Here is a 26,100-nt window from a genome sequence, read left to right as displayed (position 1 = left end):
TTAAAATTCATATTTTTTAGACAGAAAATACACAGGGACTCCTCTAAAAAATGGCAATACACAAGGACATGAAGAAATTGGAAGTAATTTCTCCGAAGCAGAAATTGTTCAGCATATACTTCCAAACACAATTTTTAAAAATTGTAAAACTATAAACAAAAGTCAAATAAAGTACTCGAACAGTATTGTTTAAAACTCACTTCTAAATAGTGAGTCCAGAAGGTGCACAAATTAGTATTCTAACCTAGAAAATACTAAAAATTATAAAGCCAATAACATTTACTAAGTACATAATATAAAGGAACTCCACAAAATACATTCAATGCATTTCACTCGATTCTCACAACAAATATATGAGGTTTGAAGAATGAACAGGATGTAGGCATATGGAAATGGAAAGAAAAAGAATTCCAAGCAGAGGAAACAGATTGAGCATAGGAACGTGAACTAGAAATTGAGAGATATGTACGGGAAAAGAAAGCAGTTCCAGTTACCTCTAGAACTGTACATAATGTACATAAGAGATGAAGCCATATTTTGGAGTTAAACCGTGGGATTTAGATTTTATGCTTTGGAAATAGTGAGTCATTGCATGGCTGTGAACAAGAAAATGATATCACCATAATGATGTTTAAGGAAAATTACTCTGGCAACAATTTATTGGAAAGATAAGTTAAAGAAATAACTGAACAAGGAAAACCCATTGAAGATATGAACGCCTAAATGAAGTCCTGCAGATGGAGTCAGTAGAGGTAAAGGTAGAAATAAAGGAGATAGATGCAAAGAAATATTGATGCAAAAGACTTGATAGGATTTGGGTATATAAGAAAAGAATATCATAGCTGGAAAGAACTTTGGAAATTATGTTTTCCAATCAGCTCATTTGTTAGAAAACTTGAAGCTCAAAGCAAATGAATTGTTCTATGGTTCTAGAAACACTTAACTATGAGGCTAAAACCAAGACGCAGTTCTATAAGTTTCCAGCTCATTTTTCCCTCTTTACTAACTTGGTATAGGGAATGAGGGAGAGGAAAGGGTTTTAAGCCCAGAGTAGTGTAGCAACATCAAACAAAGTAGGGAACCCAAAATCTCAGACATATTCAGTTGTAGTTCTAATGGGACTACAAAATGAAAATTCATAAAGGAACCTCAGAATTCAAACTAAAATTATGGATAAAAAGTTATCTTTATAGTTGTTATTTGAAAACTATAGGAAAGAGGGGTAAAGAAGAAAGGGCAGGAAAGGCATTAAGGGAAAAGGAGTGAAAAGAGATGAGAAAGTTTATCAATCTGGTACATGTTATTTAAGGGACTGGAAGCAAACCAGAAACTAGAGAAAGATATCAGCAAAATATCAATAGCACGGAAGTGGCAATCAAATATCAGATGAAATCTCTCAGAAATGTTGAAAGGTTTTGTGCTTCGGGAGAAAGGTTGAAGTATCTGACATCTGAGTTCTTTTCTTCTTTGAGACTATGATCAATTATTGCAGCAAAATGTGAAGTGCATTTGATTGAATCTGACTTCAACACTGTATTTTACTATACATCTGCAGTATTAACTAATGAATTCAGAAGTGTAGCTTGTATAAATAGGCACAGATATGAAATCTTACTAGGACGACAAGTTCCTTTGGCACTGTTTTATATCATGGGAGTAGGGGCCATGTATAAAAACAACACGCACATACACACATGTGTATCCTTATGTTCCCTTTGATTACTGTGTACATAGTTTGCTGCATTATAGTGGCCAGCATTATACACACACACACATACACACACACACACACACACATATGCATGTCATAGTTGATTTTTGAAATTTTTCTCTGGTGTGCTACAACCATTTGGAAAGTATGCTCTCTGAAGAATAAATGTGTAAGCTTTTAGTGTGCATACAGTCTTTTCACTGCTTATGAAAGAATCGAGTATATAAAGTATGCATAATAAATGTAAATAATTGACAGACTCTACCAGTATAATCTGAGTTTGTAAGCAATGAGAGGTCAAAGGCCAATTTAACATTATTTCCTTATGCAGCAACCAAAATATAAGGCACCATTTTAAGTTAAGGCATTAACATAAGTAGAATGCAAAAAAGAAAATGAATAAGCTTCCTCCTTACACACAGCCTTAGCACAGCTTATTTTAACTTTTCCCCAAGTTGTTTTTCTTTGCGTCACTTCAACCTTTCAGTATGTTTAGGCCAAATGTGTTCCTTCCCCTGAGTTCCCTGTTGACCTTTATATATCACATTATGTAGTACGTAGTTTATGCAACCTGAAGGAATCCCAATTCTCACCAAATTGTGGGTACACTTAAGGTCACAATATAAGAAGCAAACCTATTGCTTTGAAAGCCCTTCTTACTTTCCCAACACAAAAACCCTGCTGCCTTCCCTTTACAGATATCCTACTTTCCTCTAATGTCCTTGGAAATTTCTATGAGGAGGATTCTCCAACAGGTGCTCCTACAATAGGTTGATTGTAAACTTTCCCAGACAGCCTTGTTGTTCAACTTCTTCTCAGCAGCAGTCTCCCTTGTCACTCCATTCAAGGCCATGGTCTTCCTGTTCTGCTTGGATAACTGCCTGTTACTGCCTACGGGCAGTCCATTGTGCCACCAAGATTCCTTGGGCTATTTCCTGCACCATCAATGCCATTGCATTGCAGGATGAGCCCCACTTTCCCTCTGCCTCTCATCTCTAAGCCACCAAATAAAGTCTCTACTGCCTAATGGGTCTTCTGGGCTTCCCTCTTACCTACAAATAGCAACACACAATAGATGTAAATGTGCTCAGCCCCCCTAGAAAAGCCTCCATCCTAAGGATATTAATAGTAGCTCCACTTATTGAAAGCCAAATACATGTCTGAAACTTGTCTAAGTGCTTTAGACATACAGTTGGCCCTCTGCCTCCATTCTGCATATGCGGGTTTGGCCAACAGCAAGTTGAAAATACGTGGATAAATATTTAAAACAATAAAAAGGATGATAATAAAAGGCAATACAAATTCAAAAGCCAATACAGTATAACAACTATTTACACAGCATTTACATTATGTTAGGTATTATAAATAATCTAGAGATTATTTAATGGATACAGGAGGATGTTTGTAGGTTATATACAACGACTTTGCCATTTTATATAAAGTACTTGAGCATCTGTAGATATTTTGGTATCCCGGGAGGGAGGTTCTGAATATTTGGGTACCTGGGACCAATCTCCCCCTCCCCGCAGATACCAAAAAGTGACTATAGAGACTCATTTTAATCTTTATAAAAACTCTTTAATGTAGGTGCTATTTTTCACACAGAAATAACTTACTGGAGGATACTCAGCTACGAAATAGCAGAACCCCGATTTGAACCAAGGCAATCTGGCTCTGAAAACTTATACTATTTTTTTTCTGTTTTTGTTTTTGAGACAGAGTCTCACTCTATCTCCCAGACTGGAGTGCAGTGGTACAATCTCAGCTCACTGCAACCTCCATCTCCCAGGTTCAAGTGATTCTTCTGCCTGGACACGCCACCACGTCCTGCTAATTTTTGTATTTTTAGTAGAGACAGGATTTCACCATGTTGACCAGGCTGGTCTCAAACTTCTAACCTCATCGTCGACTCACCTTGGCCTTCCAAAGTGCTGGGATTACAAGCGTGAGCTACCGCCCCTGGCCTGAAGCTTATACTATCAACCAATATACTTCCCACCAAGTATTTGAGCCATTACGGTCTCCTAAGAGCCATATGTTCTTTTCTAACTCCCAGGCTCTGCTGGTGACTCAGTAATTTCTGGCCAGCCATCAGTTTCCCTCTAAGAGATATTTTCCCTAGATATTTTCCTAGATAGTTTCAGTCAAACCTCTACAATTTAGTTATTCATCCTAATTCAAATAAATTGACATGAATATCTTAAACTGTGATGAGATCAGAATTCAAGATCATTTTCAAGTAGTTTCTAGCCACGTAAAACTTAGAGGATATAATTAGATGTGAAAAAAGGTTGCTTTACTCACAGATGGTGCCTATTCCAACTGGTTCTCTGGCTCAGCAGGAATCCCCTCCTACTTGTTGACTGCTATGACTCCCCAGACTGGCTGTGAGACCTACCAGGTTTGACTTGGTCTGTGTTCTTGTAGCAGTGCGTGGTATCTAGCAAGTGTTCAATAAAAGTTCAATAGATGAATTTAAATGAATTGATTAAATCTTTCAATTACAACAAGAGAGGAAAATGTCAAATAAATCTAGAGTCAGTTCAAGGCCTATAAGTATGGGTTAAATATTTATTAGTAAATATGTAAGTATTTACTATAATACCAATAATGCATGGACTTGCCCTATTGTCTTTGAGACTTTTCTAAGCATATGTAAAATAAAATATCACAATCATAAAACAACTGAATTAACAGTGGAATAAGAATTCAAAATTAGTGAGTGTATAAGGAAAACATCAATACTGTATTATTGATTATTAATATTATTTTATAATTATATTATTATAGGACAAAACCAGTTCTGGTAACAAGTTAGACTTCTTTTAGAAATTTAAATATTTACAGTTCAACTATAATTGCCACTCTGTAACAAACAGCAAAATGCCAACATACAAAGGAATATCTTAGGATAAGATATTAGGAGAAAGACTCAAAAGTAGTTGTTAATCACATGTCCTTCAAGGAAAACTCTCCAGGGATGTCCTGGTGCCTAAATTTGAAACCAATCAATAGATATGTATAGAAAGTACATATGACATAGGCCTTCTCCAATAAAACAGGGAAGAATACAAGCTGCTTGATGAAGACAGTCCCTGGCTATAGAAATGTCTGCTGTATTGATTTCCCATTATGTCCTTCCATTGTTATTACCTAATGTTATTTCTTACTTGGTGCATCTATTGCTGCAACAACAAATGAACACAAACAGAAGCTTGAAATCTCACACATTTATTATCTTACAATTCTGTAAGTTAGAAATCTGGTATAGGTCTCACCAAGCATTGGCCAGCTATGCTCTTTTCCTAGAATAGAGGCTCCCAGCATAGAGAAAAATTTCATATTTCCTTGTTGCCTGTAAACTGAGGGTCATTCTCAAGATCTAGAGGGAAGCATATACTTTGGCTAATGGCCACCTTCCAGCATCTTGAAACCAACAGTAAGTGAGTTCTTCTCACATCACATCCTTCTGACTCACTCTTCTGCCTCCCTCTTTTGCTTTTAAAAACTCGTCCAGCCCACCGGGATAATTTAGAATAATTTTCTCATCTAAAGGTCCATAACCTGAATCACATCTGCAGAGACCCTTTTTTCATGTAAGGTGATGCATCCACAGGTTCTGAGGTTAAGGACAGAGACATCTTTGTGGTCCCTGATTTTGCCAACCACACTGGGGACCAAGGATGCTGGGTACTGAGGGCCACTGTCTGTATCTGCAGTATCAGACTGTACCATCTTCACATCTCTGCCTAACTGCTTTGCACATTTTCTTACATTAAAGAAATGCACTTGGATCCATATATATTTTTATTTAAAGGCCAGAATTGTGTGATGCCCTTCCCTGGCTTGCTCTACAGTTCAGTATTTACAGCACTACTTTAGTATGGAGAAGACATATTTATTCATCAATGTGTTCGAGATTGTGATCTTTAAGTGGGACTGTGCAAACAACCACGAAGTCCTAATATCACCCTGAAAATGCAAAAAGTTGATCTTTATTTTCAGACTTCAAATTGCTTATCAGACCCTATAAAAGACAAAGTAAAGACCATAAAAACAAGCGTATGGCATTGTTATCTACGCATGGAAAACCGGGAGAAAAGAAAATCACAACATAATTTTGTCAGCAAACATTACTCTGAAATTCATTTACGGACTCATTTTTGAGTGCTTACTTTCTTTTTCTTTCACTGTTTGGTCCTATTTCCCTGCACAATCCATTAATTTAGAAATATAAATAAGGCCTTGGAAGCCATTTTTGAAGCATCGGAGAAAAACTGGAAGTAATAAAGAAAATCAAAACTAAATTAGCTTGTAATTACAATAGGCAAGTCATGAATTAAGCACGGTAGTACTGCAAGCACAAGCATGGATTCTGTGTACAGCATCATTCCAGAGTACGTATTGCTGATTGTATTTTTGTTATCAACCTATGCTATCAGGCTGTTTGTAATCAGGAAATGCTCTGTAAAGTGATTATGTGTCTATGGTAGCATCTTGTTGATATTTCCTAAACTGATTTTTGTGTAGAACACTACTGCTCCATGCCATATAAACAGAGACTCCTTCTCTGACAAAGTATGGCAATAGAGAAACTCAGAGGTTCCCCAACTTTCTGAATCACCGTCCTTTTTATTTTAATTAAAAAAAATGTATAGGCAGAGTTATTGGACATAGTAGAAGACAAGAGTTTATTGTGTGACTAAGGGAGTGATATGATGACAATGCAGTGTATGATGGATTAATCTAGTAAATGTGTGGGAGAGACAGGAAGGAAGAGGCCGTATAGGAGAATGTTATCGTTATTATAGAAAAGCTTGATTAGGAAGATAAAGGATAAAAATTAAGCATATAGTCATGAAGCTAAAAGACTCATATCCGTGGTGAGTTGTTTCTATCACTGGATCAGCTTTCACTCATTACACTCTTCTAGATAGAAATAGCAGGTTTACTAGGCTCTGTGATATCATTTCAAAGACTGCAAGTCTCTAAAGGAAAAAAAGAAAAAAAAGATGCTTCCAGGTAAACCTGGACCTAATTAATATAAAACTCAAATAGTGATAATTTCTGTATTGAGAGCAATTCTGAGAGTTGGAAAGGGCTCCACCCAGAAGAAATATTAGATCAACCAGCAAAGTCTGCCATGATATAGAGGATTGGGTGGGCAGTGGTAGCTGCCATACCATTATCACAGGATCCTTAGGGTGTCACTTCACCAGCCAGAAAACCTCTGTGGCCAATGGCACTTCTGCTTGGGTTTTGCTCGTTCCCGCTGGGCTTGTTCCATCCACTCTGCCTGGCACGCTTCACTCGGCTTGTGCTACCAGCTTGGCTCCTGTGCCTGACAAGGGCAAGCCAGGCATGGAGTGGCAAGGTGTGTGTGAGCAAATGAACACAGGGCCCAGCCACTGCACACAGCCAGGCATGCCAGTTGTGGTGGTAGGGTGAGCAGCTCCAGGCACTGGCACAGGTGTCAGCTCTTTGTGAGGCTGTGCCTGGACCCGATGTACCATGAGCAGTGTCCACTGTAGGCACCAGTATCTAGAGAAGAGGAATGCGGTGGCACCAAAAAGCTTGGAGATTCCAGGAACCGCAGAGCCCCAAAGAGGATGTTACAGTGTGTCACAGTCCTGGCTCAGGGAGCCCTGAGGTCTGGGTTCCCAGAAGGGTTGCAGATTTTTCTCTCCTTGTTGCCCACAATGCGGCAAGTTGGGGGAGTATTTGAGCCCTGTTTGTGTTACAGCTCTTTCTGTCCCACCATCTGGCAGGTCCCAGATTCTTGTCCTATGTCTAGGAAAAATGAGGTATGTGAACATCTGGAGGGTGAGCAAGGAAGAGAGGAGTTTCATTGAGCAACAGAATTGCTCTGAGAAGACCTGAAGTGGGTAGCTTCTTTCTGCAGGTGGCTCATTCTGATGAGTGTCCAGCTGTCAGAGGAGCAGCGACCCATAGTGGGTAGCTCCTTTCTGCAAGCAGGTCATCCTGATGAGTGTGTGAATCTGGTTGAGTCAAGGGTTTTTATGGACTCAGAGGAAAGGCAGTGCATGCTGATTGGTCCATGGGTGGCCATGGGCAGGCCTGGAAAAAGCACCTTAAGTTCTCACTCCAGGTCACAGACTCCACCCAGAACTGGCAACCTATTCTCTAGGCTGCAGGCTATCCATGGCTTGAAGGTGGGGCTTCACCAGGGACCCACCCTTTTCCACCTAGGAACCTATCTGCCTCCTGCCATCATCAACATGCCAGCCATTGTGCCTAGGCTGTTTGTGCTGAGGAGCACCTGCAGACCCATGCCAAGCCACTCTCAGCCACCCATCCCCGCCCTCCCTCCCTGAGCTCATCAGTGCCCAAAGCTTCAGAGTGGACTGAGGTGGCAAGGGACTGGTGTATCAGTGCCACCCCGAGTGCATGCACACCTGACCAGGTCACAAAAGCACCTGGGTTTAGCTTCACCATTGCTCCAAAATCAGAGTGGGCACTGGAAGTCAGGAAAGGCTAGGGAGGAGGAGCAGGCACTTCTGCATCTATGAGGGCAGGGGAAGCTTCCCTGGCCCCTGAGATTTCAGGGATGCTCACATCTGGAGCCATGGCTAGACAGCTATAGCTGTACCCAAGAGCTCAGGGCTCCCATCCAGCCAATTCAGCAGGGTGCAGGGCTCCCACTTGTTACCAGCCCTGCCACTCCTTGGAGTGTGCAGCTCTGGCCACATGTCCCCCACTGCAGCTGATGTCCCCACAGCACCTGTTCCAGATGGGCTGCCACCACAGTCACCCTGTGTCTGATATTCCTTTTATGAACTGGTTTCCCTTGACTAGCTGGGCATCGTGGCACATGCCTGTAGTCCCAGATACTTGGGGATTGAGCAGAAAGGATCACTTGAGCTTGGGAGACAGAGGTTGCAGTGAGCCAAGATGGCACCACTGCACTTCAGCTTGGGTGACATAGTGGGACCCTGTCGCAAAAAAAAAAAAAAAAAAAAAAAAAAAAGCATATTGTCTGATGTTATTTACTAGAATGAATTTGAGTTCTCAAGTGGCGTAGTGGCAGCAAGGTAGTTGAGAACTGAAAATCTGGGTTTGGATTTGTTTTTCATATTTTGTTTCCATTTTAGAGTTTTTTGATGGTTTGTCAACATGAACTCCTCTGGGGTAATGGAAACACTTAAAGGTGAGGGGGAAAGCTGAGCAAGGTATTACATTTCCCAGTAAATTAGAAAGGAATCTCTTGGAGACAACTAGATGATGAGAAATAAGAAATGAACCAAGTGTGATATATACAAATAGCATGAGTACAAAAGAGTAGAGATTTTAGAAGCAGCTTTGAGAAGCATGCAGATCCCAATCTGAACTCTGACTCTAAGGATGTTTAATAAATGAGCAACAGATGAACATGTATATATCTGTATATATGGACAAGAAAGCTTCAGTTAAGGTATAAAATTGGAAGAAGTTTGGGTAAGGGATCAATTATACAGCAAACACTTCTTGAATGGTCACTATGAGTGAACTTTGTGCTAGGCACTTTATATAATAATTTAACTTTATTTTTTCAGAAACTCTTTGAAATAATTTCCATTTTTATATCCATTTTACAAATGAGAATAATAAAACTCTGAGAGATCACATAAATTGTTGAAGACCACCATGCTAGTAAGTGGTGGAACCAACATTTTAAATGGAGCAGTTTCAGCCCAAAGTGTACACACCAAACGTTTTGTTCTATGCTGCCTCCCAGGCCAATAATGGAAGGGAGTATATATGCTTTGTAGTGTAGCTTCCAGAGGACAAAGAATAACAATTTGGAAAATATATCCATTTGGTTATGCTGAGATAACAAATATGCCCCAAATTTCAGTAAAACCACAAATGTTTTTCTTTTCATTAAATGTTAATTATGAGTTGCCTAGGGGCATATCTCCCTATGAGTAAGCTCATGAAGCAGACACTGTTTATAGAATATTGTTCACCAATGTTACAGCGGAACAGACACTCCTGGATCAACTTGAATTTGCAATGAATTTTTATTGTCCAGAAGTAACACATAGCACTTCTCACATCTCATTGGCCATAGTCACATGACTAACAGTAAAGTGGTCAGAAAATGCAAACACACTGTATGCCATGAAGGCAGACAAACAACTGGAAATACTAGGAAACATAATAATGGCTAGAGCCAAGTGAACAGTACTCATTGCTCTCCATTATTTCCTGAATAACTGATACCAGGATGAGTCTATAAGAAGAGAGGTGTGCTTGAAATAACTTATATGTCCAGCAGCAATTAAAGACAGCAGAAACTCAAAGCTATCTAGAAAAGGTCAGTGTTTGGTGAGAATTAAGTGCATTCATAAAGGTAAATTCAAATCACAATGCCTGGCATAGAGTCAAGGACTTGATAAATACTGTTAATTATTATAAAGTATCAAGTGTTAATCAAATTATTATGTTTTAAAGTAAAGGTACATACATTCAAGAGTTTCTAATGAGATATTGTTAACTCCTTTTCTGACCAAGAACATACAACAGTTCATTATCACATCTAGCTTATTATTACATATTAATTGCTGTTAGACATATTTTTCACTTTTCCATTGCAATCAAACTTCTCGTGGGTTATTTAAACCATGTTCCACTTCTTTCTTTCATTTTCTTTAGTTAACAGCCTGTAATTTATCTTTCTCTCCATCACTTGTCTGCTAATATCATCAGAGACCTTCTTGCCAAAACCAATATTTGATTTGAATATTTTTAGTCCTTTTCCTACCTTCATTTTTCAAAAGTTAAATTCTTTTTTCCCTTAACACCACATTTTCTGAGTTTTTAATTTTTTAATTTTTTATTGTTTAGATATGGGGTATTGCTCTGTCACCCAGCCTGCAGTGCATTGGCTCGATCAGAAGATTATAGCTCTCACTACAGACTTAAACTCCTGGGCTCAAGCAATCTTCCCACTTCAGCCTTTACAGTAGCTGGGACTACAGGTGCATGACACTGTGCCTGACTATTTTTTAATTTTTTTGTGGAGATAGGGTCTCAAATTGTTCCCCATGCTGGTATTAAACTCCTGGGTTCAAGTGATGCTACCGCCTTAGCCTCCCAAAGTGTTGAGATTACAGGTGTAAGCCACATGCCCAGCCTCTCAGTTCTTTTTATATCTTTTGGCTCCTCTTTTATAGCTTCCTCTATAGGCTCCTCTCTTCCCTCTTCTTTTTCCTTATTCCTATAAGTGGCATCCTCAGCAGCGGGTACTTCTCTTCCATGGCTCCAGGTCCATGAGTCTGGGTCCTGCTGGACAGTTCCTCCCCTAATGATCTCACCTTCTGCCAGGAAGACTCACTGTGGTTTACTTTCCATTGGGTGCACTGAGGTCTTGGGCTCTGTTACACCACCTACTTTTGTTTCTCCAGCCCTTTAAAGGCAGAAGAATTCTGGTGTGGCTATTTTCTAGGTTGCTTCCCCATTTCCTTAATTTGTCTATTGCTTCTGTAACTGATTCCTTTCATTAATTTTTCTCTGTTGGAAATATCTAAGGTAATTTCCATTTTCTATTGTATTCTAACTGACAAAATGGCTAAATCAATTTTGTGGATTAGTGATGGATTAGTGGAAATAGAGAGGCTAGACTAAGAAAAGAAGTAGTACTAGAGTTCTGCAGTGATTCCACACACACCTAAATTATTTGCTTTCATTCATTTTAAGGATATTTCAAAACAAAGTATGCAGAGCAAGATTGGCTGTGATGATCCTGAGTGTTGAAATCTTACTGCATGATGCAAAATAAAAGGACTTGGGGCTGTGGCTCTAAGAGTCATCCTGACCATTGACAGTGCAGTCATGTTGAAGAACAAACAGACACAGTTTATGTTGTTCTATGGTCAGCAATGAGGAGGGTCGGATTATGAATAAACAACAGAATCTTCCAACAAATAAGAATGACTAGGCTGCCTCATGAAGTTTGAGTTGTCAATAACTAAAAATGGCCAAGCAAAGACTACAGGTCTATTTTCAAGGGACTCTTGTACTAGTGTGAAGGTGAACTGGGTAATACACAAAATCTTTTCCAAATTGAAAAGAGGATGGCTTGCCCACGTCTCTGCAAATAGGCCAGCTGTAGTAGCAGAAGGAGAATATACAACCCCTAAATCAGAAAGGTCCAAAATGTCTTCAGCTTAAGGATACTTACATAAACCAGTAAAACTCCATGCTATCCACTATTTCCAAAGGGCCTCAAAAGAAGACTAAGATGTAGCTCATTTTATATCATGTTGCTCTCAAAAAAGGTTTCATTCATTTGTGTTATGCAATCTGAGTGGAAATTAATCAAGAAGGCTGCTATTTCAATAGGACTGATACTTGCCCATCTAGGTAGATCCATATCACAGCAGTTCTCTGATAGACATATTCTGATGTAAAACCTTTTTTCTTGTTTTACCTCTACAGATTTTTTTACCTCGCTCTCTCCTTGATTTTATCCCAAGTATTATGAAAATGTTCCAATTTTGACATCAATCCAATTGCTGAGAACTCTAGCATAAAATGAAGAAAGACATATAAAAAGAACAGCATTAACTATATAAGCACATTCATGCCACATTTATAAGGCAATCAGAGAAAACATTCATATGTACCCAAGTCAGGCAATTTTATATGTGTGACAACCTATTTAATTAGAGAAAAAAAATTAATGGATCTATGCTGGTCAACTAATTATATATTTTCTTTTAACAATAACTAGAATTCAGATGCCATCTAATTACTATGTTTTCCATGATTGAAACTTCAAAAATTTTTTTCTTATGTATCAACTGCAATAACATATTTTCATCTCTTTTTCCTGATATCTTTATTATAAATATCTTTCTTCTTTGCTCCAGTAAAAGTACTTCTCTCTACTGCATATAAATGTTGCACGATAAAATTACCCAAAATTTAATGTCTTATATAGTTAGCTTTTACTACGCTTATAAGCCTTCAAGTAAGCAAATCAAGTTAAAGTCTGCTGGGCTGATTTCAGGTGGGTTCACTTGCATATCTGATGGCTATAGTTACAGAAGTGACTAGACCATGTGTCTCTCATCACTCAGCAGGTGAGCTTAAGTATGTTCTCATGGCAAAACTGAGGAGAAAAAAAGGAAAAAGAAACCTACAAGTGCTATTTCAAGACTCCACTTATCTCAAGTTTGCTACCAACCATTGGTCTAAGCAAGTCACATGGGCAATCACAGAGGCAGTGAAGTATACAGTGAAAGGGTATGGGTTCAGGACAGCTGGATAAACTGGGACCATTCATGACACATAAAGGAAACATGCCTTAGTGCACAGTTAATGTAAGTTTACATGTGTAATAGCCTTGCTAACAAAGGGATAAATCTTGTTATCTGTGCTGATCAATAGGCTAATTGATTTTACTTAGCAATGTATTACAAACTCAAGTCCCATCTATTTGCAATGTTTTTCTTGATTGAAACTTTTAAATATTCCATATTTATCATTTGCCGATAAACTTTACCTGACTTCTTTATTGTAAGAGTCTTTTTACTTTCAGCCCAATGAATAAATAGATATGTAAACCTCTTCCTGTTGAGCTGTTGGTTTTGCTGGAGAGCCTCTGTTCTTGAATTGAGGTGCTGACTGTTTATTTCCATGAGTCAAAAAGCAAAATTTAAACATACCAAATTGTCTACTGTCCACGGTTGGATCTTTGACAAAGATAATGCAGCACTTTAAATATGGCTCTGGAAATGATTACTGCTGGTTGCTCATGGAGAATTATTCATCATCACCTCATGCATTTGGTTCTTTCTTCACCTCCTACTCCTCAGACATGAGTGCTTACCAATTCATGGCCATATCTAAAAGAATTAGTAGTCATTAACCCACCTCTTCACCAAATTAAGGTTTTTTTAAAGTAAGTATTAAGAATATTGTTTTTAATTGAAAAATAAACAAGCCAAGTATCTTTTATGTACTAAATCATAATTTTACTAAGGATTTACGTAAACCTATGCCACCTCAAACTTCTGAAGCAATCGAATGGATTATATGACTAAAAGGAACTACAAATTATTAGGGTGTTTTTCTCTTCAGATAAAATCTTTAAAGAAGATACTACAGTGACATAAGTCAAAAGCCTATTACATGTGAAATTTTACTGTCCCTTTTTTTGCCTTATTTTACTGGATTTTGAAACACACATGTACATTGGCATGAATGTGACTTTTCTCATTACGAAGAAAATACCTAAGCAAAGTGAGCCCATTTAAAACAACAAAGAGTGTTCAAAAGTTCAGTCTTCTGGAAAATGCTTGAAAGGTATTGTGGATTTTTCCACTTACAGAAGCCTTGTTGTTACTGTCCTTTCCACATCTGCTATTCATTTTAGCTACCTCCCCAGGATTCAGTGAACAAAGGTGCCAAAATGTTGCTATTAATAACTCTCAAGTACATTCTTCCTTTGCTTCTAAATAAAAGTTCTTTAATATATAGAAAGGACACTTAGTTTCTAGTGAACCTGGAGGCAAAGTTTTAGCTACAGGTCTGTGGTTTTGGTGACACGATTTTGTGAAAACGAGGTGCACTAGCAGTTGGAGGAATTGCTGTGTGAGAAGCACGCTGCACGGTGTTGAGTCTGTACTCTAGGATCAGATAAACCCAGGAAACCAGGACCAGTTCAACCCAGGTCCTACAGAGATTGCTGTGAACACTTGACAACATCTCAAACTCTAGGTTTCTCAACTGCTTATAATTCTTTATGACTACAGCTATACCATAAATGTCCTAGGGAAGGCTATTTTCTAGAAAAAAAAAAAAACTTAGAAGATCATTCTATAAAGGACAGTATTCTATGATATAAATTCCCAATCTCTCTTTTTTTGTAAATGTAGAATTTTGCATTTTTATTTTCTCTAAAAGGAGGCACACCTATGTTTCTCGAATAAACAACCACAGAACTTCCTTAGTTTAAGGGCAGAAAACGTAAAGGTAGTGGTGTTTTTGTCCCACTGGCACAGATGCTTTAAGCTTTAAAACAACCTCCTACTTCTTAATCCCTCTCTCCGTATTCTTGCCAAGCTCTCTGGAAAGCTGAGTTTTGGACACCCTCCAATACCATATCTCATCCATACGCCTGCCACAGAGGAAGATATTCCGCAGGCTCTTTCCTTCACTCTATGAATGATTCATGTGTTAAAATCTTAAATACTCACTGAACGAAGGACCTAATGGCTTGAAAACCTGATCTGACGTCAAGGAAATGTGCTGTTTTAGGGACATGCTTCTAAGACTGGTTGTTTATCCTTGCTCAATCCCAAGTCAGAAAGCCCTCTATTAGGCAAGCAGAAAACATGACGGTGTCCCCTTTTTGAAAATCTTTTCTGAGATTCACATTTCTAAAGAGCATTTCAGCTCTGGTGTCAAAATGGGGAAATAGACTTTTGCTGACAACAGTATATTTAAGTCTACACCAGGAAAAGTAAGTGAAAGGTTAATGTTATCATTTCATTTTCCTCCAAGAAAAATAAACCATATTTTTAAAATCACTTTCACCACCTACCGCAAGATCACAAAACAAACTGGAATCTACAGGGAGAGGCTGGCAACTAAAATAAGTGGGAATGATCAAGCCAGAGACTTGGTCCAGTCTAAAAGGGTACAGCCCTTTATGTAGCTAAATTTCAATGATTTTTAAGGAAACCCATGGAACCAGAATTGCCAAAACTTTCAGAAATTCAACAGAAGCCATAAAACTTCATTCTTATGTGAAGTCTCTCACTTTTAAACATTGGTAATTAATTCAGACAAATGTAAACATTGTATACTACAGATTTGATCTGTACTGCCAAATTTGCAAAATTTGACCTCTAGCTCTACTTCCTATTACTTCATTTAAAACTGTTGTAAATACTTTGGAGAAAAATTAAATGGAGCTTAGATTCCTTAAAAGTCTGTAAAACCCTGTCACAAGGCTATAAAATGTCGAGAAAGTGATTTTACTTTATGAAACAGGGCAAGAATGGAGGCCTTTAGAGATAGAAGGTTATGAGTTAAAATCTTGGCTCAATGGTCTTCTAGCTGTGGGAACTAGAAGATGTTACCCAAATTCTCTGAACATCCATTTGTGAAATGGTGATAGTATTCCTTTCATATATGTAGATTACATAGTTCCTAGCACATAGTAAGGACTTAAAAAATGATGACTATATTAGTATAATTTTCAGAATCATTTTAATAATAAACCTATAAAGATTATTAAGGAAACATACTATTAGCTTTTATTTATTGAGCCCTCATTAAAATATAGGCACAGGTCTTGTTCTAACACTTTTAATCATGAAAACAATCCTATGAAGGAGATTCTATTATTAACTCCACTTTATGCATAAGAAAACTGAGGACCAGTGTGGCTTACTACCCATCCCAAGATGACACAAATAATAAGAGGCTATGGGGACACTGGGAAGGATTTAAATAAAGGCTTCCTGCCTATAGCATCTGAACTCTTCACCAGTACAATAAATCAAAAAAGTACACTATATTCAAATTAACATTTGAGTTTGTTCCAAGCAGCAAAGATCTTGGGATTGTGAAAAGCATTTTATCAAAGAGGAAACATACTCTATTCTTACCGCAAAAGACCACCCTAAGCAATTTAAGGTAAATGTTTCTTTTTTAAATTCGGAAGGAAAAAATCCAGATTTGCTCTGAACACTGCATGATACTCTCTGGAAGTTAGATAAATGTCTCTTCTTTATATGCACTTATGTGACTTTACATCTCTTAACTTCATATAAATTGAATCACTTAATATGAGTAATCTGTAATTAGTTAAGAATTATTTGGTACCACTTATAAATAATTAGTTCTATTTAGAAAAACACAGGGGTCCACAAAAAAGAATAGATTCTATTTATGAAGGCAGATAAAAATGTCTCATTCACTTAGAAATCCAAATAAGGTGATCATTCTGAAAACTTTGGGTAGACTAGCCAGTTTCCATCGTCTTTCTTTTCTTTCTACCAGAACCTCAATTTTGCTCAGCTTCCCAAATTTTGCTCAGCTTTCCACCCCTTCCTATCATAATAGGGAAGTTGAGTTTGTCCCCAGTGTCAGAGTTGGGTACTGGTTCATCCACAAATGGCCCTCTCCAGGTGTCCCCTACTGGTTTAGGGACAGGAATGTGACCTGACTAAAAGAAAAGATTTGCATTTTGTGCTTGACACAAAACGTTTATCTCTGTCTTTTGCAGGCTGAGAACAAGAAGACCTGCAGGGTCACTTAACATGGGGAGCTACTTCCCCCTTGCAAATGCAAGAAGAACCAGACTCAGGATAAGGCCAACCCTTAAGATAGAAAAGGAGAAGATCAGAAATAACAGAGGTTTTGCATGACATTATTGAATCAAAACTCACCAAACATATTGGTCATTAGTTTTGTGGGATAGTAAACCACAATACTATCACCAGTGTTTTTTGTTACTGATATGATTTGGTTCTGTGTCCCCACTCAATGGCAGCCCATAAAAGCAGCTGGGAGGGAGGCTGTACCCTGAAAATCCACAGGAGTGGAGCTGCCCAAGACCATGGGAAACCACCTCTTGCATCAGCATGACCTGGATGTGAGACATGGAATCAAAGGAGATCATTCTGGAGCTTTAAGAATTGACTCTCCTTCTGGATTTCAGACTTGCATGGGATCTGTAGGCCCTTTGTATCAGCCAATTCCTCCCATTTGGAATGGCTGTATTCACCCAATACTTGTACCCGCATTATATCTAGGAAGTAACGAGCTTGCTTTTTATTTTACAGGGTCATAGGAGGAAGGGACTTGCCTTGTCTCAGGTAAGACTTTGGACTGTGAACTTTTGAGTTAATGATGAAATGAGTTAAGACTTTGGGCATCAGTCAGGCACGGTGGCTCAAGCCTGTAATCCCAGCACTTTGGGAGGCTGAGGCGGGTGGATCACGAGGTCAGGAGATCGAGACCATCCTGGTCAACATGGTGAAACCCCGTCTCTACTAAAAATACAAAAATTAGCTGGGCATGGTGGCGTGTGCCTGTAATCCCAGCTACTCAGGAGGCTGAGGCAGGAGAATTGCCTGAACCCAGGAGGCGGAGGTTGCGGTGAGCCGAGATCGCGCCATTGCACTCCACCTTGGGTAACAAGAGCAAAAACTCTGTCTCAAAAAAAAAAAAAAAAAAAAAAAGACTTTGGGCAACTGTTGGGAAGGCATGATTGGTTTCAATGTGAGGACATGAGATTTGGGAGGTGTCAAGGGTGGAATGGTATGGTTTGACTTTGTGTTCCCACCTAAATCTCATCTTGAATTGTACTCCTGAAATTCCCACAAGTTGTAGGAGGGGCCCAGTGGGAGATAATTGAATCATGGGGGCAGTTTAGCCCATATTGTTCTCGTGGTAGTGAATGAGTCTCATGAGATCTGATGGTTAGACAAGGGAAAACCCATTTTGCTTGGCTCTCATTCTCTTTCTTTGCCTGCTGCCATCCAGGTAAGATGAGACTTGCTCCTCCTTGCCTTCCACCGTGATTGTGAGGTCACACCAGACATGTGGAACTGTAAGTCCATTAAACTCTTTTTCCTGTATAAATTACCCAGTTTTATCAGCAGCATGAAATCGGACTAACAGAGTTACTTACAGTCAAAATCCTTCTAACTGATAAATTGTAGTGTTCATATACTATATGATTAATAAGTCTGTAGAATTTAAAATTATTCAATATATTGGTTCATTCTATTAAGTCTGTCTATAGGAAACCAAAGCACTCAGATCCCATGGCTATGGCCCAGCTACTACTATCTTACTTGTGGTCAGATATGGCCCACATTATCTAAAGAGAGCCTAAATAGCCTCTGCAAAATTATCCTACTAATTTCAACCTTAGCCAGTGAAGGAATATTTCCTACAATTTAAATCAATTATGCCAGCATTGTGGCTTTATCTTCTTGTCCTTGAAGGCAAAAATATTTATTTCTGTCAATTAGTAAGTTCCATAAGGTCAGAAATCACATTTTAAAATATTTGTCAAATGTAATTAATACTTTTGATCTCCCATTTAATTGAGAACAGAAATCAGATAAATTTTCTTAATCACAAACCAAAGAAAGAAAAAAATTAAACCAGAAATTATATTAATTATTATCTTTTAGTTTAATCATGATTCTCAGCCCTGGTAGAACAGGATTATCTGCACAACTTGTAAAGAATATCTGTACCTCATCCGCATCCCCAGAAGTTCATGTTTCGTTTGTTTAGAATGGAACTTAGAGATAAGTAATTGACTAAAGTTTTCAGGTGATTTTAATTACATACAGGCCAGATTATAACACAGTAGTTTAAGCTGTGTAACAAGAAACCTCAAAGCTAAATTGTTCTTTTTTCTTTAGACAAACCATCAGCAGAGTTTCCATGTGAGCATAACACATTTCTACTTTATATTTTCAAAAGCCTCAAATAGTTCTTGGCATGACAGTACCACTTGCAAACAATTAGTTATAGTATCAAAGATATTGAATGGTTATTTAAACATCAAAGTTTTTTCCCCCCATATTTGAAAACATATGAAAAAAATCTAGAGCGGATTTCATCAATTTTTTTTTTTTTTTTTTTTTTTTTTTTTTTTTTTTTTTTTTTTTGTCTACAGCTACACAAGTCATTAAAATAAATGCTTTGGACCAGGTGCAGTGACTGATGTCTATAATCCCAGCAGTTAATTAGGAGTATCACTTGAGGCCAGGAGTTCAAGACCAGCCTGGGCAACATAGTGAGATCCTGTCTTTAATAAAAAGACACTTAGCCAGGCATAGTGGTGCATGCCTATAATTCTAGCTACTCGAAAGGCTAAATATGGGAGGATCCCTTCACCAGAGTTTGAGGCTGCAGTAAGCTATGATCATGCCACTCCACTCCAGCCTGAGCAACAGAGTGAAACGCTGTATAAAACAACGATGACAACAACAAAAAACAGAAAATGACAAAAACAAACAAACAAACAAACAAAAAAACGCTTTACTCAGATTCCTGAGCAAAACTCAGGAAAACACTTTCAGCAGGGACTTCCTGACTAAAACACCAAACGTATTGGCAACAAAAGCCAAAATAGACAAATGGGACCTAATTAAACTCCAGAGCTTCTGCACAGCAAAAGATACAATCATGAGAGTGAACCAACAAACAACAGAATGGGAAAAAATTTTTGCAATCTACCCATCTGACAAAGGGCTAATATCCAAAATCTATAAAGAACTAAAACAGATTTATAAGAACAAAACAAACAAACCCATCCAAAAGTGGGCAAAGGATATGAACAGACACTTTTCAAAAGAAGACATATATGAGGCCAACAAACATGAAAAAATGCTCATCATCACTGGTCATTAGATAAATGCAAATCAAAACCACATTGAGATACCATCTCATGCCAGTCAGAATGGTGATCACTAAAAAATATGGAGACAACAAATGCTGAGAGGATGTGGAGAAATACACTGTTGGTGGGAGTGTAAACTAATTTAACCATTGTGGAAGACAGTGTGGCACTTCCTCAAGGAACTAGAAATAGAAATTCCATTTGACCCAGCAATCCCATTACTGGGTATATATATCCAAGGGATTATAAATCATTCTATTATAAAGACACATGCACATGTATGTTCATTGCAGCACTGTTTACAATAGCAAAGACCTGTAACCAACCCAAATGCCCATCGATGATAGACTGCACAAGGAAAATGTGGCACATATACACCATGGAATACTATGCAGCCATAAAAAACGATGAGTTTGTGTCCTTTGTAGGCACATGGATGAATCTGGAAACCATAATTCTCAGCAAACTGACACAAGAACAGAAAATCAAACACCATATATTCTCACTCATAGGTGAGTGTTGAACAATGAGAACACATGGACACAGGGAGGGGAGCATCACACACTGGGGTCTGTTGTGGGGGCCAAGGGAGGGACAGCGGTGGGGGAGTGGGGAGGTCAGGGAGGGATAACATGGGGAGAAATGCCGGATGTAGGTGACAGGGATGGAGGCAGCAAACCATATTGCCATGTGTGTACCTATGCAATAATCCTGCATAATCTGCACATGGACCCCAGAACCTAAAGTACAATGAAAAAAAAAAAAAAGAAAGAAAGAAAGAAAGAAAAAACACTTTCAATGTAAATAAATCACTCAAGGAAGTTGAAGTCCAGATTCACTTTAGAAATCACCTCCAGTATTTTTCAAAGTGTGGTCTTCAACCCATCTATATCAAGTGCTAATTAAAATTAAAATTTCTGGGTCCATCTCTGATTTTATAAATCAGAACCTCTGGGATGGAGCTCAAGAATGATAATTCAAACAAAACTGCAGATGATTCTAATATATACTAATGAACTCCAAACTTTGAGAATCACAAAAATCCCATCCAGTCAGAGAACCTACTCAAAAAATTATTTGAAATATTTTTTACATACTCCCTTTTGATCCATTGAGTCATATCTGAGTAACAAAAACAAACAAACAAATAAACAACCACAAAAAAACCTTACTCTTCCCTTAATCTTTTAAGTTAATTTGCCAGAAGGCTGAATCATTCGTTTTGTGCAAAAGTGATTGTGGTTTTTGCCATTGGAAATTTTGCCCTGATTTTCAGTGGCAAAACTGCAATCACTTTTGCACCAACCTATTATCTATTCTTTGTGATAACCTCTTCCAGAATAGCTGAAAGGCTAGGCTCCTATCAGTCAACTTTGAGTCAACTTAAGATGCAGTTACCTTTTTCTAGTTACCAGTTGGGGGCACTTTTTTTGAGTCTGTCCCCTTAGAAAAAAGCAATTTCCCTCATTTAACCACATTTACTATGTTGTGACAGTATTGCACAAATACTTTTGAATTACTTGCTCAGGAAGGCAGTTATTGCAGAAAAAGATACACAAATATTCAGATCTTAAAAGCCTACATTTGTTTCTTTGAAATGTATAATATAACATGGGCTTTCAAACACATTAAAAACTTGTCAAAGTCCCTACCATGATAAAATATATTCTTCCAAAATAATCACTAACAGTGATACTCTTCAATTTATAAAACCCTAGTTAAAGCATTCCACAACTTCCAAGAAGTAGATGTCCATTTTAGATTGGTGACATGACTTGCCCCAAATCATGTAGCCTGTATGTAGTAGAGATGGAGATCTGTAGATAGCCATAGAAGCTCTCCACTCAAAGGTAAGCATTTTCTCTTGAACCTCTTGTCCAGTTGCCAAGGGATTCATTGCTTCCACTGTGACAGCTTGTCTGTCCCTCCCCTCAGTATCCTCAGTACTGTGTAAATGACTTTATGGTTTTCTCAAAAGTTAAGAGTAGTAATCACAACTCTCTGTTATTCAAACAAGAGATTTATTACATTTTATGAAAGGTAACTTTTTAAAACAAAGATGTGTCTTGTATAGCAAAGATAAGGGCTCATCTCTGGATCTAACAAACCACCGGTGTCCCCTTTAGGACTTACTTTTCTCTTTCATTCTTGCTCCATCACCAGAGACCAGCTTTTGACTTCTAGTATCAGGAACCACACCTCATGTAATCATGCAGTTGGGCTGTGGCACTCCACCTAAGGCTCCAGGCAAGAGGGCACTAGAGTAGCTGGAAGGCCAGGCTTCTCTCAGTCATCCTGAGACAACTTAAGATGCAGATGCCTTTTTCTAATTGGCATTGTCATTAGGGGACACTTTTTTCGAATCTATCCCCTTAGGGTAAGCAATTTCTCCCATTTGCATCAAGGCACTGTATAGGCCTGTTGGCCCTGCCTATATGCATCTCAGGAGTAAATAAATAAATAAAAGCTAGTGCCTTGTTTTTCCAGGAATAGTTCGGTAGTTTTTGCAGAACAAGAAGTCTGCAATCAAAGTAACATACTGTTTCACTGCTATTGCCCTGTCCAAGCTCATGGTGTAATTTCTCCTTCATTCATTAAATCTCACAAAAAGGACAATGAAATTAACTTTCATCTAACTTAGACAATCACAAAACTCTAAGATTTGCAGCTACCACTGCAAAGTCAGTGAGTGTTGTAAGAGCCTTGAATTAGAACAAGGAGTAAAGACTCCATGTAAGAATAGGAAACTCTGGGGCTGTGTATACTCAAATCTTAGTGTTACATAAGACTCACCTTACAGCTTGTGGAAAATGCTGGATCCTGGTCCTACCATAGATACTCTGATTTGGATCTGAGGAGGGCCAGCTTCATCTTGAGAATTCTATGTAGGGTAGGGCTTAGGGGAGGCCATCTGGTTGGAAGACGAAGCTGGGAGGTTTGCCATGATGCTATGTTTGTAAAGAAAGCACACTCTTTTTAACTTAGTGTGTGTGTTACAGATCAATATCAATATAAAAGTTTCCTAAACTTTTAGTCACACTTTATATAAAAGTGATTAAATTGGCCATATTAAAAGTAAGGTTTTTTTTAATCTGGGAATGAAGGAAGCTGATGGAGATTGGGTTGGCTACTACCCTTGGTACCACCACTGAGTATAACCCAGATGTCTGCCTTTTCAGCCATCAGCAGAGAAAAGCCTAGTTTATTTATTCCTCTACTAAACAAAATATTTATTGAGATACCAGTATGTGCAGGACATTGTTAGAGGCATGTTTTTGGCACACATTAATAAAAGTGGTTAATCATAATAATATAACAGGCACTGGGTGCAGTGGCTCATGCCTGTAATCCCGGCACCTTGGGAGGCCAAGGTGAGCAGATCACTGGAGTTAAGTAGTTCCAGACCAGCCTGGAAAACATCGCAAAACCCCATCTCTATAAAAATAATTACGAAATTAGCTGGATTGGTGGTATGCACCTGTAATCCCAGCTACTCATGAGGCGGAGATGGGAGGCAAAGGTTGCAGTAAGCTGACATAACGCCACTGCACTCTCCTGCCTAGGTGACAGAGCAAGACCTCGTCTCAAAAAAATTAATAACAATAATAGTAACAGGCAAGAAATCCTTCCCTATGTATTATATTCTAGTCAGGGGAAGCAGACAATTAAAAAAACATAATATATAAGAAATTATAAAGTATGTTAAAAGTTGTTCTTCATCTTTGAGAAACATAATCTTGAGAAACAACACATTGCTTAATGAGACGCCTCCCTGCTACATATTTAGATTGTTACTAGGGCATTTCCCTAGGAGGCCAACTTACTAGAGCTAGAGATAAACTAGATGTGCCTTTCTAGACTTAAAAATGACAAATGCCAAGCTTGTGTGGGTTTGGAGAGGGAAATGTGTATGTGTGCATATAGGTTTAAGTTTAAACACCTTATGGACTACTATCAAATCTCACATACATGTCTTAAGCTCTAAATCCTATATCCTTAGCACCATACAATGCTGCCTTTCCAAGGAATTAAGCAAGCTTTTTGGAATCTATGAAGGGACAATTGTGAATTGAAGCAGTTATATGCCTAAATGTTTATAAAGTCAACACACACATATGCAAGTCAATATAAATATAGAAATAGGTCAGTAATTCCTTTTTACTACTTAGGAAGATGTACTATTCATTTAGAAAGCTAAGGAGAGACAAAATGTCTTTATACTAATTCCCTTAATTTAATCACACCAAATGTCAGGACAGTGTCATTTAAAATCCTTTAATGATTTTAAAACAAATGGTCCCTGTAGCAGAAAATAGTTGAACTAACATTGCTAACATTAATTTAATTTCTTTGGAATTGAAATATTAAATGAACCCATTTTATCCCATTTACTTTTCAAATAGTGTTAGGAAATACCTGAGGACCTCTCAGCAAAACTCTAACAGGATCCTTCAATTTGTTCATCAGTTCAGGAGAACTATAATAGGATGTGAATTTAGTCTTTAGTAAATTCTATTTGATACATAAAAGAGAGTCTATTATTGCTGTGCATGTTTCTCTACAACCTTTCTTTGTGAAGATTCCAGTCCCAATTTATCAACATCAGAAACTTACTTAGCATGGTTGCGTATTCTATATATATTTTTTCCAACGTTAATGTGAGTCATCATAGCATATCTCCTTAACCATATGTGCTAGAGCTAAGGACAGACAGTTATTTTAATATTCCTGGCCTAGAATCCTTCCCACAACAAACACATTTGATGCTCATACATGGTCCCTTTCTTGCCGACACTCACGCCTGTCAAAATGGCATGGTGCCTACTCAACATATGGACTGCTAGCTTTTCTCATTGGGGCACAGTTGCCAAAGAAAGATGGGTTAAGCTGGGCACCCTGCGTAGCAAAGCAGGTGACAGCTCTCCCGTCCTCCATCATGTGGCTGTAAATCCTCTAGCCACATGCCACTTTCTACCCTATCTTTTACAGGAAAATGAAAAGGAAAGGGATCTTTAACAGTATTCCTTTGACTTTCAGACGGTTGCTACTTAGTGCCTTTGCTCTCACTACCTTTTATTCATGGAAAGGAAATCCATCGTCTGCCAAAAACACATTGAAATGTAAAAATCATTTGGAAGCACACAGTTGTAAGAAAAGTTGCTAGCCAGCAAAAGCATTAAGTATATGTGTGTGCATGCATGCAAATGCACACACATGCACATACACACACACACACAGGAAATATGTGTTGTTTCCACCCTTGTTTCTCCTTTTCCACCTAAAACAGACTAGAGCTGGGCGGCCACATTAAGTGGTGAAGATAGAACTTAGTGATTGTTTAAGTCTTGTACAAATAGAGCTGTCTGATTACGTTAATCCAGTGAATCATTTCCTCCCTAACCAGGCTACATCCTGTTTGGTTTGCAATTTTTATTTTAAAATTTCCAAGTCAATTTTTATTTGTCCAGATGAGTTTGTTTGGGCAATAACAGAAAAGTATCAAGTTTCCCCAAACAAAGACTTTTCTTCATGTCTTTGTGTCTTCGTCATTCTACAGGAAACCCAAATAAGGTGTCAGTCTGAGTCTGACTTCTGACTCCAGAGACTACAGGGATTCCCCCTCCAATTTTACCAAACAAACCCATCTGAACTAAAAGAGATTAAATTTAAATTGTGGCCCGGGGTTGAGACCGTGGATCAACTAATTAATTATCACCTCTGCCTGCTCTGTGCTGGGGACTTTTAGAGCAATTCGTTCATTTTATCATGACAGCACATCTGCAATGTAGGAGTTGGCATTACTTACATTTCGGAGATGGTATAGAAAGCTGATCGATAATCTCTGCATGATAGCTAGATAGCACTGTTCTTTAATAATAAAAATAGCTAAATGTATTCAAATTTCACTGTGCACTGTTCTAAAAATCTTACGCATCTCAGCTCATTTACAAAGTCATGAGGGAATCCCTGTCAATATCTATAATGTATAGCTGAGGAAAAGAGG

This window comes from Saimiri boliviensis, chromosome 5, assembly GCF_048565385.1.
Source record: "Saimiri boliviensis isolate mSaiBol1 chromosome 5, mSaiBol1.pri, whole genome shotgun sequence".
NCBI classification, from domain to species: Eukaryota; Metazoa; Chordata; class Mammalia; order Primates; family Cebidae; genus Saimiri; species Saimiri boliviensis.
This window is presented reverse-complemented; position numbering follows the sequence as displayed.